Source organism: Podarcis erhardii, assembly GCF_964252035.2.
Source record: "Podarcis erhardii genome assembly, chromosome: 13".
NCBI lineage: Eukaryota > Metazoa > Chordata > Lepidosauria > Squamata > Lacertidae > Podarcis > Podarcis erhardii.
In genome coordinates this window covers 36,824,158-36,844,228 of record NC_138502.1, presented here as the reverse complement: position 1 = coordinate 36,844,228, position 20,071 = coordinate 36,824,158, and the positions used below count along the sequence as shown (strand labels likewise).

At 47.5% G+C, this 20,071-nt stretch overlaps 1 protein-coding gene across 6 annotated transcripts in view; it reads left to right on the top strand.

Moving 5' to 3' along the window:
* Nucleotides 1-20,071, top strand: part of SHANK1 (SH3 and multiple ankyrin repeat domains 1) — a 113,247-nt gene that overhangs the window by 1,012 nt on the left and 92,164 nt on the right. The gene's annotated exons all lie outside the window — the stretch shown is intronic.

Below are 20,071 nucleotides of genomic sequence, written 5' to 3'. Positions count from 1 at the left end.
ACGCGCATGTATGTCTTGGTAGTCCATTAGCAGGCAGTGGGGGGGGGCAGCTTCTTCCAGAAACTGGGGTGCCGAAGCTTCCTGCAAATGGGCGTGAGGGGGGCTGGTGTGCGGGCATGAGTTTCCATGCGCAAGGTGGGCAGCTTGGCTGAGGCATGTGGGCTGAGCTCGGCGTCTGCACACTTGCACACGTGTAGACCTATATACGGGGTGGAATGAGGAACGGGTGCCTGGGGTTGTCAGCCTATGCTTGTGGTGGCGTGTGCGTTTTGGTAGCCATGTGCAGATGTGCTGGTAGTAATGGGGTTGAGAGACAAAGGAGGAGAAGGAGCATGGGGTGGTGGGGAAAGTGTACCGTACGATGGAGGGTGTGCACATAAATTGCTGTGTGCCTGTATTTCTGTATGCCATTACGTGCACCATTGTGCCATCCTTGTGTGCTTAATCTGCAGGTGTAAAATCATGCATGCATTTTTCCCCTCATGTGTGCGAGTGTGTGCATGTCACTGTCTTTTTCTGCACATCCCTCATGCATCCGTACCTTCGTGCATGCATTTGCCCTTGTGCACGCCTGTCATGCATGCTTTTCTCTCCTTGCTGTGGCCATACCTTTGTAAGAACAGCCCTCTCTCTCTCGGTCTCCATGTCTGCTTGCAGTTGTGCATAGACAGAGAGGCAAATAAGTGCTTGTGTGTGAGAGGCTGTGAGCATGCTTCTCCTGAATGGCCAGGGTGGGGGGTGAGGGAGTGTCGGCGCTTTTAAGCAGATCTGGATCCAGTTGGCATGTGTGCCAGGTAAATAAATAATAAATAAATAAATCTGCCTCGCGGTGAGCGCACACACTCACATGCACACATGCTCATATGCCATATACTATGTGCGGCAGGTGTGCTTCTCTGAAACTGCCTGTGCACATTGGCGATTTTACTGCACAAGGGCAGGACCTGGGGTCTTCGCCGTCCTCACGGCAGCTTTCCTGCAAAATGCAAAAGCAAGTTTCTAGTCCTCCTGGCCGTGAAGAACGGCTTGTGGAAATGTGTGGGAGGTGTCTGCAAAACCCTGGGAAACCGAAGTGGGTTTGGGCAAGGTATCCCATATGCGGCTGGGTCTTCAATGCCCTCTATCGTTTCGCTTTTTCAATGCTTGTTCTTCCTCCATGCTGCCTCCCTGCTTCATCTGTGCGCACCTCTGCCATTCCCCCCTCCCCTGCCTTTCACTTTTATCACCTTTACCCCAAAAAAGAAGAAGAAGGAGCAAATTCATTGACAATCGCAATTGTGGAAGGTGTGTTTTGCAAAAGGCACAGACTTGAACCAACCTCCTCCATGTCCTCCGGATGAATAAACCAGATATTTGTGTGTGTGCTTGTGAGCTTGTGTAGCGTTTTCACAGCTCTGAGTTTGTCAGCCTGGATGCATATGCATTCATCTGTATGTTCTCATATTGCCGTGTGGGTGTAGCCACGAGGTCTCCATGTGCATATTCCCCATCACATTATATAGATGAGCCGTGTGGCAGCCACCGTCCATCTGTGAGCAGGCACACGGCCGTTTCTCAGAGCGATCTGCCCCTTTGGCACTCGCTCGCGGCAGAACTCATGCTGGGCTGTAGGTTTGTCGCCATGTGGCTTTCGAGGTGCTGGTGTGCATGCTCTGTGTGCATGCGTGTGCGCAACACAAGTACATTATTTTCCCACTGTACTCTGTGGGCCTTTGTGAACTATGGGGCTTTAAAGCTTTCTTCCTTGTATATTGTCCCATCGTGGATTATTGTACCAATGTATCATGAGCTGTTTGTTACTTGTACAGTACACCTCTCTCTGCACATTGTGCAACATGTGGTTACAGGAACATTAGAAACATTATTTTGTCTGGGACTCCTTAATTCTGTTGTCTGACTATGTTTTCTGCCTCCAACTATGAACTTGCGGCCCCCAGAATTCCATGTATTCCTGTTTTAATATCTTGCAGGTTACAGGTTCTTATACCTAATACCTTGTACATGGATGTCTTGTAGGAGTTCTGCTGTGCATGCCTCTCATTGTGGGGGACGCAGCATTTGCCACACTAACCATTGTGCCCTTTTATATCCGTGTGTGATGGAGGATTCTGTTTCTTGAGTTGTTTGGTGAGGTCCCTGCATTTGTTCATTCTTTAACCACAGTGGTGCTTTAAACAGCCCAAGCTTTTGCATGATTAACCCAGAGGTACTGAGTTAATGGAATTTACTCCCAGGAAAACGTGAATACAACTGCAGTCTGTGCTCTCTAGCTCTCTGGGTGAGCTCCACTGAACACAGCAGGAGTCACTTCTGAATAAATGCACATAGGATTGAGTGGTCAAAAGTACAATTTATTAGCAAGAGCTCACTGAGCTCAATAGAACTAAGAGTTGAAAGAATTTTTTTACTTTGAGTAGACCCACTGAACATAACAGCCATGACTAATTTAGGCCATGACTAATTTAGGCCCATTATTTTCAATGGGTCTACTCTGGGTAAAAGTTGAATAGCTCAGTCAGTAGAGCATGGGACTCCTCATCTCAGGGTCTTGGGTTCGAGCACCACCTTTGGCAAAAAGATTCCTGCATTGCAGGGGGCTGGACTAGATGACCCTCGTGGTCCCTTCCAACTCGACAGCTCTGTGATTCTATGAACACAATCCACAGGAGCTTACTTTGGAGTAAACATGCTTGGTATTGCAGTGTCTGTGGGTTGTAACCAATCTTCGCCCTATTCAGAACAGACCCATTAAACTGATGGGCATGACCAACTTAGGCACGTCAATTGCAAAGGGTCTACTCTGAGCATGTCTAATGCAAGGTTTCCCAAACCTGGGTCTCCAGCTGTTTTTGGACTACAACTCCCATCATCCCTGACCCCTGGTCCTGCTAGCTAGGGATGATGGGAATTGTAGTCCCCCCAAAAAGCATGGTGACCCAAGTTTGGCAAAGCCTGTGCCTTGAGATCCTTCTCTCATGCTCTTCTAGTGAGGCAGATCACTGTTATTCCCATTGAACAGATTCTAAGCAGAGGCTCAGAGTCGGAGCCAGTGGTGCTTTGCCCAAGGCTTCCCAGCACGTTGGTGGCTTACTCTTTCACCTGTCTGGGCTACACTGTCCCCTCCGGGTACAAGTCTTTGTGGCCCCTGCGAATCTGGCAGTGTCCGGCAGATTGTGAGCATCTACCCTAACTTTATAACTTTCAGCAGAGGTCAAGGACAGTTCAGATTGATTTTCTCTGCCATCTGCAACCGAGTCACGTATAATGGTTGCAAAGGCAGGATTAGGTAGCTGTTAACAATGCTTCCCATGCATATACCAAAGGGGCCCTCTTCCTTGCCTATGGGGCCTTGTGAACCCCCCACCACACAAGAGGAAATGCACACAGACACCTCCAGAAAAAAAGAAGGCAAAGGAAGACCAGGATATCCATAAGATTTTCTTAAATTGCATACGTGGCTATAGATGCAGAATTAGAAAGAATCACTAGAATTTAAATAGAAAGGCAGTCCTTCCCACAGCAAGGGTCTTTGTGCCTGCTCAGTCTGCTGCAGCAGCATGCCATGGGTTGCTGGCACCCGGAGCAGGGCAAGTGTCATGCCCTCCTGGTGGACTGGGCAATTGAGGTGGGGGCGCACATCAGGAGGGTGAACGGAGCCCACCTCAAATAGGCTCCTTGCCAGCTGCATCCATCCACCTGCCCACTAGAGCAACCTGGGCTCAGCTACCTGGGCTCCATGCCTGTCGGAGCGGGCCCTCATTGCACCCCGTCAAAAATGTGCGCCCGGGACCACACACACCATGCTATGCCTCTGGTCTGCCGACTAGGTGGTGCCAACTTTTTATGGGCCCTGATCTTCAAACTGGACATGGACTACCCTTCAAACAGAGGGCGATCCTCCACAGACCCTTCAAACAGCGGTCCATAAAGCTGGACTCGTGTGTAGATAACCTCTTTGTACTTGCTGAGGTGGTTTGTGATACTTTGGTGGTAAGGCACCTCTCTCCATGCAGTGCTAGGCCTTGACACCTCAAATTGCAGTGGCGCTACCCAAAGCTCTCACCTTCCATTGGACATAATACTGTAGTGGTGGCACCAGCTGCAGCGCCCCAGAAGCTCTACACCCGGTACAACCGCACCGGTTGCAGCCCCCTAGAGCCGGCCGCCTCTGACAATGGAGGCTGGTGTATTATGGCGAATGGAGCTCTGCCTGCCAGCCTCTGCCTGCCATCAGCTCCATCCTCCACACCCGTCCGTCTCCTTCCTTACATCCAGTCCAGTGGGTGGCACTGGCTGTGGCAGCTTTCTCCTCTTCCTCCAGCTCAGTGTTGTCCTTGTGGAATTCAGGAGGGAGGAGGATGGGGACAAAACCAGAACCAGCTGCCTCTGCTTCGGCTCCCCCTACTGGTGGCCTCCCTACCTGCTGCCCTACCAACGGCAGCAGGTAGGGAGGTTATGGTTGCCACCACGATATGTCTAGGTGCAAATTCTTTTGCAAGATTACAAAGCAAATGGTATGGGGGCAGCACGGTGTGTCTTTTGGTGCTGTGCTGCCCCGCAGACCAGCTGACTGGCATGGCATCGCAGCCACGCCAGCCAGCCAGATGGAGATGTTAGGTGCCAAACCTGGTGACATCTCCACTTCCTGGCAAAAGGCCGGCTGCCTGTCGCAAAACACACCTGGTGCCCGTCTAATTTTGAAAGCTGTTGCCAAGTGCTGTGTGTACCCATATCCATTTGCTGGGCTTGCCTGGCGTGCTGCCACAGCGCTGTGGCACTAGCTCGACTATGGGTTCATCCCACAGCGCTGAAACCATATCAAAAGGCCTGCAACCGCCTGGGTGGGTCTGATGATGTGGGTTTGAGGGTCCTGACCCCACAAGGAAGACCCGTGTTAATTGGTCCTATCCATGCAGTCGCAAGAGATGTGGGGTGAACGCTGTAGTAGCCAAAAAGAGTGCTTTAATAAGGGCTTCATTAGGCAAAAGTGCTGTAAGCCCCAGTGGAAATGAGGGATACCTTGGGATTGATTCCCAAAGAGACCATCCATATATGTTGCATGCTGATATTGAAGAGGGCATGCTTTGTTATATGTGGGAAGTCTGCAAATATGGATTAATGAATATTTTGAAGATTAGCCCTTGGAATTCCAAATTTGTGGAAAAGGGTTTTTATGTGGGCGGGTGCATTAATTTATTGTTATTCTGACTCCCAGGAGTTCAAGACCACTGACAGTCTCTCCTTCTTTAATCTCTCATCCCAACATCCTCTGCAAAATAGGCCAAGGCAGACGGAATGACACATCTCGACAAATGCGTGTTCCTTAATCCACATTTGCCAAGGTATTGCAAATGTAGAAGCAGGGGCTGCATTTTTAGGGGAGAGTTGACAGGCGGGAGGGCGGTACCTAACCCTTCCCATACTACCCATTCCCCCCACCCTGCAAATAACTTCCTGGCCATTTCTCCCTCACTGGGCATATTTCTGGCCTTGATGCCTAGCGGGTCGGGGAGTGGGTCAAATTAAAAATACCAGGAAAGAGAGTTTCAGAAATGAATAGGTAAGCGGGTAAAAGGTAAAGGTAAAAGGACTCCTGACAGTTAAGTCCAGTCGTGAACGACTCTGGGGTTGTGGCGCTCATCTCGCCTTACTGGCCGAGGGAGGTGGCGTTTGTCCGCAGACAGTTTTCCCAGGTCATGTGGCCAGCATGACTAAGCTGCGTCTGGCGAAACCAGAGCAGCGCACGGAAATGCTGTTTACCTTCCCGCTGGAGTGGTACCTATTTATCTACTTGCACTTTGATGTGCTTTCGAACTGCTAGGTTGGCAGGAGCTGGGACCGAGCAACTGGAGCTCATCCTGTTGCGGGGATTCGAACCGCCGACCTTCCGATCGGCAAGCCCTAAGCTCAGTGTTTTAGACCACAGCGCCACCCTAGGTAAGCGGGAGGAGGAGGGTTAATCATCCCTTCCCACTTACTGATTCTCCCCTGAAAATGCCCCCTGACCCCCACCCCATGAATTAGCATTTCATTTTATCATTTCATTTTGCATTTCTGTCCCGCCTTCCCTCTAAGGAGCTCAAGGTGCTACCCATAGTCCCCCCCCCATTTTATCCTCACAACAATCCTGTGAGGTAGGTTAGATTAAGAGACAGTGACTGGCCCAAGTTCACCCATTGCCAAGTGGAGATGTGAACCCTGGTCTACCAGGTCTTAGTTAAATACTCTTAACCACTACAACACACCAGCAGTGTTGTGTAGAGTATTATGTGGCACATATCATAGAATTGCAGAGTTGGAAAGGACCCTGAGGGTCATCTGGTTCAAGCCGCTGCAACGCAGGAATTTAAACTAAGGCATCCATGACAGGTAGCCATCCAACCTCTGCTTAAAAACCTCTAATGGTCCACCACCTTCCAAGGGAGTCCATTCCACTGTCGAACAAGCTCTTACCATCCAAAAATTCTTCTGATGTTTACTCGGAATCTGCTTTCTTGTAACCTGAGGCCACTGGTTCATGTCCTACCGTCCAGAGCAGGAGAAAACAAGCTTGCTCCATCTTCCACGTGTGACAGCCCTTGAGATGTTTGAAGATGGCTATCACATCTCCTCTCAGTCTCCTCTTTTCCATGCTAAACTTACCCAGCTCCTTCAACTGTTCCTCATAAGGTTTGCTTTCCAGACCCTTGATCATCCTGGTCGCCCTTCTCTGCACGCATTCCAGCTTGTCCATATCCTCCTTAAATTGTATTGCCCGGAACTGGACCCGGGACTCTAGTTGTGGTCTGACCAAGACAGACTAGAGTGGTACTATTACTTCCCTTGACAGGACATTACACTTCTGTTGATGCAGCCTAGAATAGCATGAGCTTTTTTTGCAGCTGCTGCTGCTTCGCACACAAATAGTTGCAGGCCCCGTGATTGTTTGTCTCAGAACCTGCACCTTCAGCCAATTATCCCCGTTTTTCTGATGAGGGAACTAAGGCCGAGAGAGAACAACTTAGCCAAAGCTGACCCAGCTCAGACCTCCCAGACCCAAAGCAGGCTCAAGATAAGCTTGTGATTCTGTATAACCATGGTGGCACATATACAGCATCCATGTGCATCTAAGGAATCTGAAAATATGTATATGTGAGAGTGTGCGTGAGTGAGAGAGAGAACAGCTAGTGAGTGTAAGGAGAGTAAGCCAAGTGTGCATGGGTGACACCGGGGAGAATTGGCCTCATTTGGCCTCATTTCACACCCACTGCACGTGGCACTAGAGGGATGCAGAAAGGATGAGGAGACACGCAGAGAGAAGCTTTTGCATCTAGGGTTGACGTTGACACAGGATCAAGCTCTCAGCAGCCTTGACAGGCAAGGCGGTGCTCCTTGCATGCCAGATTTGGACGGTGTGCTCTGCGTGCATCTGCAGGCTCCCGTTTCATGGCTCTGCACAGTCGATAGGGCCAGATCTCCCACTTCCCTCTCTCAAATGGACTTGTTGACCTGGGGTTGTAAAGAGGCTGGGTCAGCAAGGGAGTGTGACACACACAGCAACCCCCCCCCCCCGATTTTCAATTTCTCTCCCCATCTATCTAATCCATCTACATACCTTTCCCCCTCCACTATAATAGCAATTTCTGGGCAGGGGTCCAGCAAGGATCCTCCCATCCATTTGCCCCCTCTGCCTCCAGAGATACAGTTTTTTTTGGGGGGGGGACCACATCTCTCTCTCTCTCTCTCCCCCCCCCAGGCTGGCATTATTCCAAACAGCGCCTGCGCTGCCTCTCCCCCGCCCAGCTGGGCCTGGCTATTCTTAGCTCCTGAGTCTTTGATTCATGCTTCTGAGAGTATTTCTGCTGGGTGTGCAGAGAGAACAGTTACTGCGGTGTGAGGGAGGAGGGATATGCACATGCCTGGCTCAGTGCGTGTGAGACACACACTCACAAACACACTCTCTCTTTCTATCTGCAAGCATGCAGACACATGTCCCTATGCCTGTAAGGATGTGCATGGGCATAGGTATGCTTGGGAGAGAGCTTCTGCAGACCTACATGTGCACGTTTGGAGTGGTACATGCCTGCATATTTCTGCTTCTCTGTGTGAAACAATTAAGTATGCATGCTTATTCCCTAGTATATATGTATAAGAGTACATACAGCTATGAACATCTTTGTACATGATTTTTGTAACCAGGCACCTAGTCGAAAATAGACGTGCATGTGCCATGTGAATATGGCTTGCAGCATTTGTGTGCATGCTCAATATGTACTTTCACGCTCCCATGTATGTGGGAATGTACAGCCATGCCCAAACGGGAGCATGCACTCATTTCTTTCAGGGGCGGCGGGTGGCCCATGAGATCGCAGGCACTCGAATCGTTGGCACGTTGGGAACAGCAGGTGCACAATCAGCTCCAGACTAACACGAGTTTGCATATATATCCATTTGCATATGTGCATAAATGAATGATTGCATGGCTATAACAGGACACGTGCTAATCTCAAGGTGCTTTTGCATCTGCTGTTTCCAGCACGCCAGCATTCATGTGACAGTCGAGGGCCAGATCTGGCGGGGGATTACCCGGTGTAGGGCGGCCCACCCAGCAGCACTGAGATGAGTGCTAGCCCTCCATGCCCCCCGCCTGCTGCTATATTAATTTCTCCAGAATGCAATCCTGTACTATACATGTATGTAGTATTACTATGGAGGTAGGAGATTTAAATGGCAGCTGGGTGTGAGACTAGTCGTGCATGATGACCTCACCCCTATTTGCCATAAAGAAGCGGGACTCTGACAAGACCCTGGTATTTGCCTGAGTATGGTGTAGTGCTTTTGCACCTCAATATTCGGTGCTTTTTCTCGGCAGATTAAAAGAATTGTGTGAAGGAGAGAGGGGAGAGGACTTAGACGCTCGTGCACCGACTTCACTCTGCCTGAATGTATGTGTGTAAAGAGAAGACAGGAGGAAATTATTTTTGACATTTATTTCTTGCTTTATCTCCAAGGAGATAACTGTGGCATGGGTAGTTCTGTTCCCCCGCCCACAACAACCTTGTGAGGTAGATTACCACAGCCTGAGAGAGAATGGCTGGCCCAGCATCACTCAGCGAGTTAGGATTTGAACTTGGGTCTGTCTGGTTGCAGACCGGCAGTCTGAATTGCTGTACCGCACTGGCCTCATTTGGGGTGCACCCGTGTGAGAAAGTGGGTGGTGTGTTCGATGTGAGCAAGTGTTTGTATGTGAAAAAGAGTATAGCTGCAATCGGTGACAGGGAAAGCAGCTCAGCACGGGGAGCCAATTACCTAGAGGCAATGTTCTAAATTTTCAAGGTGCGTTTTGCTACTGGGGTGGTGGGCCCAATTGCAGCTATGTGGAGATTTCACTTGCATACTGGGACAAGTGAATTGTTGCAAGAGCAAGCTACAGTCAAGCAATGTAGCTGAGATCACAGAATCCTAGAATTGTGAAGGGATCCTGAGGGTCGTCTAGTCCAACACCTTGGAAAATAGACATTCTCTTGCGGTGACTGCAACCTAGATTCAACCTAGACTGCAGCCTAGATTTGGCGTCTAGTTTATATGGGTTTCTAACCCAGAAAAACTGTCTGCGGACAAACGTCGGCTCCCTCGGCCAGTAAAGCAAGATGAGCGCCGCAACCCCAGAGTCGTACGCAACTGGACTTAACTGTCAGGGGTCCCTTTACCTTTTTTTTTTTAACACTGCCTAGAAGGGAGAGGTATCTTCTCCTTGCTGGAAGTCTTCAAGTGGAGACTGGGCAGCCATCTGTTGGGGACGCTCTGAGCTATTGATTACCTGTACCAAGAAGGAAGTTGAACTAGATTGTGGGTAGGCAAACTAAGGCCCATGGGCCGGATCCGGCCCAATCGCCTTCTAAATGCAGCCCATGGACAGTCCGGGAATCAGCATGTTTTTATATGAGTAGAATGTGTGCTTTTATTTAAAATGCATCACTGGGTTATTTGTGGGGCATAGGAATTCTTTCTTTTCTTTTTTTCAAAATATAGTCCAGCCCCCCACAAGGTCTGAGGGACAGTGGACCGGCCCTCTGCTGAAAAAGGCCTCTTCCAACTCTATGATTTTAACACTTTATGATGTTCTACAAGATGTTCCTCCAACTCTATGGTTCTAATACCCTGCAATGTTCTCCTGTTGGTATTCCATTTCAAAGGTTGGGTACTGAGTTGTTCCCAGTTATTTCCACTGAGCAGGAGTGTTGTTGGGGAGCTGAGAATTGCAGCTCTGTAAGGGAGAAACTACGCTTCCCAGGATTTTTGGAGCGGTGTGTGCTTTAAATGAAAATGCTACAAGCTCAGGTAGCCCCCCCCCCCCGCTCCTCTACTGTATGAGCAAACCATAGCTTGCTTTTACATCTGCACCAGGCAGACCATGTTTTGCCCTTCAGCCCCGAGACTGAACACAATGCAAACCGTGGTTTCAGTCTCTGGTTTGAAGGTAAAACATGTTTGCCCAGTTCAGATGTAACACCAAACTACAGTACTTGCTCAGGTCACCATTTTTTAAAGTTTGGTATTACATTTCTCTCCTACCTTTCATCCAAGGAACTCAGGTATATTGTCCCTCCCCATCTCTTATCCTCAGAGCAATCCTGTGAGGTAGACTAGGCTCAGATAAAGTTTGAGTGGCCCAAGGTCATCCAATGAGCTTCATGGCTAAGCCTTGAACTCTTCAGTCCTACTCTGATATTTCCACCACTGCACTGCACCACACCAATCCAATGTGTGTGAGGGGATTAAAAGTACCCCCCCCCCAATCCTTCCTCGAAGAAACCCAGAGCGGCATTCTGTTAGAAACTCAGATATGTAAGCTAGATGCCAAATGGTTCCTTAAACCAGGGTTACAGTTGCCAAAACGGTTGCCACTTTGGGGCCAGTTGGCTCAAAAGTCGCATTTTTCAGTACAACCTTTTGGTTCCTGAAATTCATTCGGACTGCACAGATAAAATATATAACGGATTTAATTCTACACTAGTGTGTAAAAACAGTCAAGGTCCAAGGATCCCCAGGCAGGCACTCCCAAAATGGTGGAGATGTCAAGCGCCATCCTGGCACTCGGGCATCTTCACTTGCTCGATGGTCGAAATGTGCGTGGCAAATTTTGAATGCTGGTGGCATACATAGTGGCTGGCTTTATCCTCACAACAACCTCATGACGTTGATTAGCTTGAGCATGTGTAGGCAAACTAAGGCCCAGGGGCTGGATCCGGCCCAATCGCCTTCTAAATCTGGCCCGCAGACGGTCCGGGAATCAGCGTGTTTTTACATGAGTAGAATGTGTCCTTTTATTTAAAATGCATCTCTGGGTTATTTGTGGGGCACAGGAATTCATTCTTCTTCTTCTTTTCAAAATATAATCCGGCCCCCCACAAGGTCTGAGGGACAGTGGACCAGCCCCCTGCTGAAAAAGCTTGCTGACTCCTGAGCTTGAGTGTCAGTGGCCCGACGGCACTCAGTGCATTTCGTGGCAGAGGGAGGATTCGAAACTAACTCTTCACCATCTAAATCCAGCATGATGCTTTGCCAGTTCATATAGGATGGCAAGCTATGGTCTGCTCAAACAAGAGGAGGGAGGAAAAGAACGGGAGCACCTAAGGGGAGAAGGGTGTGCTATATCTGAGCTGACCCCACCATGTATGTCTCTGCCTCAGCTGCCTTCCTTCTAATATTGGGGTGACACTGTTGGAAAAAAATTACACATCACTTCGGAAGACAGGCGAACTAGTATCAGTGTACTGGAAGAAGCAAAGATCACCAGTGTCGAAGCCACGGTTCTTCAACATCTACTTCATTGGACTGGTCACGTTGTTAAGATGCCTGATTATCAACTTCCAAAGCAACTACTCTATTCCGAACTGAAAAATGGAAAGCTTAATGCTGGTGGTCAACAAAAGAGGTTTAAAGACTTTCTCAAGGCAAATCTTAAAAAATGTAGTATACACACTGACAACTGAGAAACGCTGGCCTGCGAGTGCTCCAGTTGGAGAACAGCCTTTACCAAAGGTGTGATGGGCTTTGAAGACACTCGAACTCAGGATGCAAGGGAGAAACGTGCTAAGAGGAAGGCACGCTTGGCAAACCCACACCGTGATCAACTCCCGCCCAGAAACCAATGTCCCCACTGTGGAAGGGCTTGTGGATCCAGAATTGATCGCCAGTCACTTACGGACTCACTGTTAAAACCGTGTTTATGGAAGACAATCTTACTTGGCTATGAGTGATCACTGAAGAACTTTGCAGGGTTGTTGTAAAGATTACAGAGATAATCTAGGTGAAGCACTTGTGACACTATAAAATGTGTTTGGTGAATGCCATGTATTTTCACCGGCTGATGAAGTCTCCGACATTTATGGGGAAATGCACACAATTTCTGTGTCCTGCACGGCGTCCCACGCACCTCCACACCTTCCAGTCATGCGCCGCCCCCACCGCCGCCCCCCCACGCACATACACAAATGTACAGACCCTCGCCTGCTGAACGCTCTTCCTGCTTGCTCTCACTCTGTTCTATCTCAAATCCTCCTCGGAAAAAAGAGAAATCCTCAAATGTCAGAACACAGAATGCAAAGGGAGCCGATTTATGCCAAGGAAGCAAAATATACATCAAGTTTTGATTGTTTGGCACAACCTGCTTTGAATGCAACATTTTAATTCCCAGAGTGAAGAATGCCATGGCAATGCAAAGTCGGATCGGCCACACAGTGGCTTGGGATTCAGCCAGGGCTGGCTCAAGAGCTCTTTGTGCTCGCTGTGAGATGGAGCAAGGGATATCCCTGTTTAAGCGGAGACCTACTTGCAAAGCCACTGAGGATTCTGGGGGCACTCTCAGTTCATGGGAGCCACCATTGAGTGGCTCCTTAGGCCTCACCAAACAAGAGGACCCAGTCTTCCTGATGGTGGGGGGATGGAATGCATACGATGATTTCTATGCATAGATGAAAATCTAGGAATAATTAGGTAAAGGGACACCTGACCATTAGGTCCAGGTGTGGCCGATTCTGGGGTTGTGGCGCTCATCTTGCTTTATCGGCCAAGGGAGCCAGCATACAGCTTCTGGGTCATGTGGTCAGCATGACTAAGCCGCTTCTGGCAAACCAGAGCAGCGCACGGAAATGCCGTTTACCTTCCCGCTGGAGCGGTACCTATTTATCTACTTGCCCTTTGATGTGCTTTCAAACTGCTAGGTTGGCAGGAGCAGGGACCAAGCAACGGGAGCTCACTCCGTTGTGGGGATTCGAACCGCCAACCTTTTGATCGGCAAGTCCTAGGCTCTGTGGTTTAACCCACAGCGCCACCCGCATCCCTCTTTAGGAATAATTACTCATATTTAAATGTTCTGTTTCACCATAATGGAAAAACTGGGACCAGGTAACCTCTGAATTTGCTGCTGAGGTGTTAGTCGTTGATGGGCAACTCCAGGGCCTCCTGCTCTCCTTATTTAGAATTTTCTCTTCAATCTGGACTCAGGAACAGACATGATGGTTGCCCTTTCTGTTCTTGTCTCTGGTGGCTTCCTTGTCTGTCTTCCTGGTTGGGCTAGCCCTGGTGATGAGGACTGTGTCTGAGATCTGCCTTCCCAACCTGAGTTCCTCGAAATCAGGGTTTCCCAAACTTGGGTCTCCAGCTGTTGTTGTTGTTGTTGTTTACTACAACTCCCATCATCCCCAGCTATCAGGACCAGAGGTCAGGAATGATGGGAACTGTAGTCCAAAAAATAGCTGAAGACCCAAGTTTGGGAAACCCTGCTCTAGATGTTTTGCACTACAACTCCCATCAGCCTCAGCTGGCATGACCAGTAGTCAGGGACGGTGGGAGTTGCAGTCCAAAATGTATGGCGCAACACCAAATGTGGGAAGGCCATCCTGTATATTTTCTCTTGGTTAACAAAATGCCAGAAGATGGGCATGGAGACCCATGCGGCACCTTTGGCATCCTGGCAAACAGCCTTTTCTGCAAGGTGCCTCTCTCCCTCCTGCGAACATATGAACAACAGCAAAGGGGGAGCAGGCAGAGAACATCTTATTAAAATAGAAAGCTTTTATCAGCAGGAATCCAGGAAAGCGAGGTTGTTGGAGATGTTGCCTGGAGCATCCATGAGGAACATGTTTCTCCATCATCATCATCATCACAACTGCTATTATCTTGCTTTTTCTATAAATGTACTCAAACTGGGGTACTACACGCAGCGAGAGAGAAGCATTGCACAACAAAATTTAATAAACCAATTGGAAGAAAACAAACACGATTAAGAAAGCCTGTGTTAAAACTGTTAAGTGACAGTATTTGGAGAAAACAACCCAAAACAACACATTTTTATTCATTTGTTCTCTGATTGCTTTTATTTATTTTATTTTGTACTGCGTTTCATCTGATGTCTATTTTCTCTGTGCAAAAGAACGTAATGCAATCGTATGTTTGATATGCAAAGCTTTTGTAGTCTGGCAAAATGAACAGAATATTTTTGAGAATACAAAGCTCCTAATGTGGAAAAAAAGGAACTAAACGTTACCGTACATGTTTTAAAAGATGGGTTTTCGAAGCCTGCCCAAAAGTAGAAAAAGGGGATGCTCAGCAAATTGACCCGGGGGTGCTGTCCCAAAGTTTTGGTGCCAGTGCTAAAAAAAGCATTGTCTCAAATATTCGTCTGTTGTATATCCCCTATTAATGGGATCTGAAAAAGAGTAGAGTTGTGGAGTAGATCATAGGAAAGCTGCGAGTATCAGCAGTTGTCGCCATTAGGCAGTTGCCAAGGGACCCTCCTCAGCAGAGTGCCCTCTGCTGATTCCTGGAGCTTCCTTCCTGCCACATGGTGGTGCTTTAGAGCAGGGGTTGGCAAGGTTTACCTCGCCTGGGCCGGTTTACTCCAGTGGAGATCCCTCTGTGGGCCGGATCACGCGTGCACCCACAATTGCCAGCATCTGCACAGACACGATTTCCGGCGTCTGCGCAGACATGATTTCCAGTCCCACGGAAGCGAGTCTCCGTGCCGCGCTGCAGCAGTTTAGCGCAGCATGTGGGGACTCACCAAGAGGGTGGCTCAGTTCGGGGGTGGCTCGTGGGCCTTAGGTTGGGCCGCTTGTGGCCCATGGGCCTTAGGTTGCCTACCCCTGTTTTAGAGAGATGCCACTGTAGTCAGGAAGGGCCCACCAGAAGTCACTTTGCCCAGAACACTTTCAGACTTGGGGGACATCTCTGGATAGGAGCTGTGAGGTTCAGCGGTCTGATCTCTGGTGAATATTTTGACTGCTGCACTTTGGAAAAGTCCAATGGCAGGTTTCTGGACAAGGCTACAGCTTGAGAAGCAGGCAAAGGTGGTGGAAAGTGCTTCCGGTCAGTGCTGTCACCAGTGAAACAGCTGGGTCTGGGAGCACCCACAGGCTATACCTAGACCCCCAACCAGCAGTATTATTATTATTATTATTATTATTATTATTATTATTATTATTATTATTAGAAGCAGGTGGTGCTGTGGTCAAAACCACTGAGCCTCTTGGGCTTGCTGGTCGGAAGGTCGGTGGTTCGAATCCCCGCGACAGAGTGAGCTCCCATTGCTCAGTCCCAACTCCTGCTAACCTAGCAGTTCGAAAGCACACCAGTGCAAGTAGATAAATAAGGTACTACTGCAGTGGGAAGGTATATGGCATCTCCATGCACTCTGGCTTTCATTGTTCCGTTGCGCCAGAAGTGGTTTAGTCATGCTGGCCACATGACCCAGAAAGCTGTCTGTGGACACCAGCTTCCTCAGCCTGAAATCAAGATGAGCACCGCAACCCCATAGTCACCTTTGACTGGACTTAACCGTCCAGGGGTCTTTTACCTTACTACTACTATTATTATTATTATTATTATTATTATTATGGCTATTTTTATAGAAATATAGGTGCCATAACTCACAATGAACTCCTGCCTTGTTCTCTTGTAATGGCAATGGCGCCTGAGAGGTGCTGGAACTGTGTTCCTCTGAGTTCTGGCTGAAAAAAGCCCTGATTACTCTTTTATTTTATTTTATTTTTTAAATAATATTTATTAAGTTTTTAACAAAAAGAAAAAATTACAAAACAGTAGACAATAAACAAAAAACACACACAGAAAAATACAAAATTCAAATTTCCACATAAAAATAAAAATAAAAAATAAAAATCCCTCTTTCTGATATCTTACCACTCATTTACTTATTTTCATGACTTCCTCACACCTTCCTTTTTTGTATTCCATTTAAAAATTTGTTCAGCAAATTCATACCATCTTAATTTACCCTTAATTAATTCTCCTAACATATTCTAACTTCAAATTTTCATCTAATATTAATCCATTCTTGCATATTCTTATTTTACCTTATTGCTAGAACCACTTTGTTTCATTCCAACGTCATTAACATTCAAAAATTTTACAACGTTTCTGTAAATAAATTTTAAATTTCTTCCAATCTTCTTCCACCAACTCTTCTCCCTGGTCTCGGATTCTGCCGGTCATTTCAGCCAATTCCATATAGTCCATTACTTGCATCTGCCATTCTTCCAGGGTGGGTAGGTCTTGTGTCTTCCAATGCTTTGCGATAAGTATTCTTGCTGCTGCTGTAGCGTACATAAAGAAAGTTCTATCCTTCTTTGGCACCAATTGGCCGACCATGCCCAGGAGAAAGGCCTCTGGTTTCTTCAGGAAGGTATATTTAAAAACCTACTATTTTAATCAATCATAAATACACCCATCTTCTCTGCATTAGTTTATTCTGTTTGCCCAACTCTCTCATTCACACGCACACAACCACCAAACACTGATTTAGGAATTCCATCACCTTCTTGGGAAATGAGAGCAAGGGTGCCTCGTTGTTTGGGTGACAATACACCCAGTAGCAGGAAGGAGCAAAAAGATTTTAGTGGAGGCAGTTCCCCGCCCCCCCCCCCCGCCCCCCATGCTTGTGGCACAAGAACCTGAAATGACTAAAGATGCACAGAGCTAGGTTTATTGGTCAGGTGTACTTTGAGTCCATAGATTCTTCCTTAGAATCTTTCTCCCTGTCTCTACCCCCCACCCACCCAAAGGAGCAAACACATTCCAACTTTTTATATGGTGTGTAAGATATTTTTCATCATTTTTTTTTCCAAAGCAACGAATCGGTTGCCCCCAAGGGAGGACCAACAGATTCTAACTGCATTGGGCCAATAAATTATCCTCTGTGCACCTTTGAGGTCTGTTCGCTGCATTTCTCCATTTGATGTGCTTCTGTATTTCCTCCTTTGGGGCTTGAGGTGTAAGTGCAATGGCTAGACTTAGAGCATGAGGCTTGGATTGTGGAAATGCAAGGTTAAAAAACTGTTCAACTCTGAAATACAGTAGTTCAGTCATTTTTTGGCTTAACAACCTGAGATATGAAAAAGCCTTCTGCCTGCACAAGTAGCCTCTCCATTTTTTCATTTCCACAAGTGACAGATGTACTAGGAAACCTCTAATTAACCATTGCCGAATTCACAGAATATAAGGGAAAACCCAGGTGTATGGCAATGTGATGGGGAAATCAGCGGAAAGAGCTTAAAATCACTATGGGGGAGGGGAGTTTCAATTTTGGGGTCTTCCTTAAAAAAGCTCAACAACTTTGTGGGTGTCAGGAATTTTACTTTTTGAGGCGGGCTGGACTAGATAACCCTTGGAGTCCCTTCCAACTCTACAATTCTATGAATATGTATCATAGGGCTGCCATACATCCAGGAATTGGACAGGAAAATGGCGCCTGGGTGGATTTTTGTCAAATTGACGTATGGCAAGGGCGTGTGTGTTAAAAAAAATTTAAAAATCATTTTCAATTTCCCCCAAAACTTAGATTTTGAGGGGAGATGTTCCCCAAAAAAGCTTGATGACTTTGACCCGCTTTGGGGAATATGGAAACCCTAATGTATTCTTGTTGTTGAACATTGGCATTGTGCTGAGAAACAGAGGCCTAGGGCAGGGGTGATGAGCCTGTGGCCTAATGGCCACATGTGGCCGTCAAACTGATCTCACGTGGGTATCTAGGAGGGGGAAGAAGGAGAGAAAGGGAGCAGCAGCAGCAGAGAGGGAGAGGGAAGGAGGGAAAGAAAGAGATGACAGAAGGAGAGAGAAGGAGGTGGCAGACACTGCTGGCTATGCACACACCACACATTCAAGGCACATTTAAAGCGCATGGCTCCCCCCAAAGGATCCTGGGAACTCTTTGTTTGTTAAGGTTGATGGGAACTTCAGCTCTGTGGCAGAAAGAGAATGAGGAAAGGGGGTGCCTTGCTCTCTTTTGTCTTAGGCCCTGTCTGATTTTTAGCTTCTCAGGGCGCCATCAATTACTCCTGAGGTGATACATGACAAAATAAAGGTTCCCCAGAAGTGTGGCCTACAGGGTGCTTTTCACTTCTGTAGGCAAAGCAGCCGGGGGGGCATGGGGTGGCGGGTGCAGGAATTACTCATTTCCATGTGTTAATTTGTTTAAATGTATGCAAACTTTTTTTAAAAAAATGCCTCAGGTGAAGACTTTGCTTTAAATAGAAAAGGCAAACTTGCCTTAAACAAATAAAGGGGGAAGGAGAGAAACCAAAATTAGATCATTTTGAAGCTAGCCGCGTGATTGCTTTTGCCTAGAAGTGAAATCTAGCCACAAACGCCGCCCATTGGTCTCCCAGAAATTCTGTCAGTTCCTCCAGCCTGCTTTGAATTGCAAAGTGCTTATGTGAAACAGAGTGGTTAGTGAAATGTGTGTATTCCCTTCTGGGCGACATTTTATGGGCCACACGGGCCCAGTGGTAGGCGGAGCCAAAGGCTGAAGTGGGCAGGGCAATAAAAGCCAATTTTACTTTTTGTACAGAAGGCTGGTTTCTACATTTCTACATTCTACTCCAGCCTACCTTGATCTGGTTCCAATGCAGGTGTACTTCCATGACCACTCCCCATCAGGGATATAAATGCTTTTCTGCTTATTTGCTCAAGAAAACTGGAGATGCCAGCCAGATGGAGACTTCAGTTGCTAAGCTGGCATCCAGAGATCTCCATGTGGTTGCAGTTGGACCTGCGCCAGTCGCAAAATGCGCCTGGCGAATTTCAAACACTAGCCCCTTCCGGTTCTGTGATTCACACCACTGAGCTGCAAGCCCTTTCCTCTGCTTAGATTGCCAGCCAGCATTTTCAGCAAATCTGTGGCTCTTATTGGAACAGGTCATGGTCTGCCTTCCTACTTTGACTCTGCCCTCTGATCTAGTGAGGGAATCGGTATGTTTCCACCCTCAGAGACCTTAATTAGTGCCTGCGTAAATATATTTATCCCTTATCGTCACTAAGAGCAACTCAAGTGGTGCCGATGGATGTGAGGTCAAAAAAGGCCACTTAAAAACCAGAGGGAGGCCTTGGTATGCCCAGGGGAGGCTCCAGAATGGGCAGTGCAAAGTACACAAAAATATATTTTTTTAAACTGGCCTAATGGGGGGGAATAAAACAACATAATTAGGATTGAGCAGCTCCATTATCCGTGGAATGTTGAGTGCTGGCTTAAAAAGAATGACAGAAAATGGGGAGACGGAGAGAGAGATATGAGGAATGGCCTTTTTATACAGTGGTACCTCAGGTTACATATGCTTCAGGTTACATATGCTTAAGGTTACAGACTCTGCTAACCCAGAAATAGTACCTCGGGTTAAGAACTTTGCTTCAGGATGAGAACAGAAATCACGCTGCGGCAGTGCAGCATTAGCTAAAGTGGTGCTTCAGGTTAAGAACAAAACAAAAGAAAAGAAAAGAAATTCCTTCCAGTAGCACCTTAAAGACCAACTAAGTTAGTTCTAGGTATGAGCTTTCGTGTGCATGCACACTTCTTCAGATACACTGAAGACCAACACGGGAAGAAGTGTGCATGCACACGAAAGCTCATACCTAGAACTAACTAACTTAGTTGGTCTTTAAGGTGCTACTGGAAGGAATTTTTTTTCTTTTATTTTGTTTTGACTATGGCAGACCAACACGGCTACCTACCTGTAACAGGTTAAGAACAGTTTCAGGTTAAGAACGGACCTCTGGAACGAATTAAGTACGTAACCAG